Source organism: Chrysochloris asiatica, unplaced genomic scaffold (assembly GCF_000296735.1).
Source record: "Chrysochloris asiatica unplaced genomic scaffold, ChrAsi1.0 scaffold00021, whole genome shotgun sequence".
Taxonomy (NCBI): domain Eukaryota; kingdom Metazoa; phylum Chordata; class Mammalia; order Afrosoricida; family Chrysochloridae; genus Chrysochloris; species Chrysochloris asiatica.
The window spans coordinates 20,875,118-20,876,343 of NW_006408539.1; positions in this window are offsets into that span (position 1 = coordinate 20,875,118).

Below are 1,226 nucleotides of genomic sequence, written 5' to 3' on the forward strand. Positions count from 1 at the left end.
CGACAGTGAACAACTTTACACATTTACCACATAAAAGATTCTGCTTCTAGATGTGATGGGTATTTGTCTCTCTTCCAACCCTACAGCACTTTTCTACAGAATCAAAGCCTCTTTTCAAATTTACAACCCCTGACAGAGATGGAGTATCCAGTAAGAAAAATAAGCACAGGCTTAGTTATATTTACTTATTAATCTGTTTCATATATTTTTGCCACATCTTTAGATTAGTTAGAACAAGTAAGCATGTGCTTACCTTTCTTGCTGTGTAATCATCCCTGCCTGCTGTTGATATATTTATAAAGCACTGAGATTTAAAAGTTGATATGATGTAAAGTCTTGATGTGGTAGTGTAAGATAAGCAATGACTATCAACCACAGGATTTATGGCTCAAACACACCATCCAATCCTTGGAAACCCTACAGAGAGTTGCTATAAGCTGAAACCGACCTAACGGCATTCAACAACAATATATGATGTATTAGGAATTTTATTTACTTGTAAATTTCTGTTTCTAGAGTGACTAATAATTGTGTCTGTGTTAGTGATACTCAATATTTTTTTCAAGAATAAATGAGCTGATATCTACAATTGAATATTTTCTTTCAAAATTTCAATTTTGTTTAGTATGTTTTTATTTTGTAGTATTTGTAAAACTCTTACACATTCTCACCATAAAAATTATCTTATGGGGATTGTTATGGATTGTTTTTAGTTGTTTATAATACTGGCTGGCAACCTTTTTCTATAAATGGCCATATGGTAACTATTTTTTTTTACAGTCTTTGTGCAACTATGCAAGCTTACCATTCAGTTCAAGAGCAGAGATTGACAATAGGAATGTAAATGTATAAACCAAGCTGTGATCCAGTAAAAATTCATTTACAAAAATGAGTCTCTCCTGAATCTGACCCACAAGATTGAATACAGAGCTCATACAAGGCTGAACTATGAATTGTTGCTAAATGCTGTTGAGTCGGTTCCAACTCATAGTGAGCCTGTAAAGGGTTTCTGAGGAGTGACCAGTGAGCTTGAACCATCAACCTTGAGGGTCAAACTGACCTTGCAATCCAGCGCATTAACCCACAGCACCATACCAGGACTCCAAACTATGAATAAGAGACATTTTAAAGGCAAGAAAAATAACTGGAAAATGCATTCATTATAAAGTATTGGTGAAAATATTCAAGTTGTTAAGAATTTTATATTACTTAGACCCACGGTCACA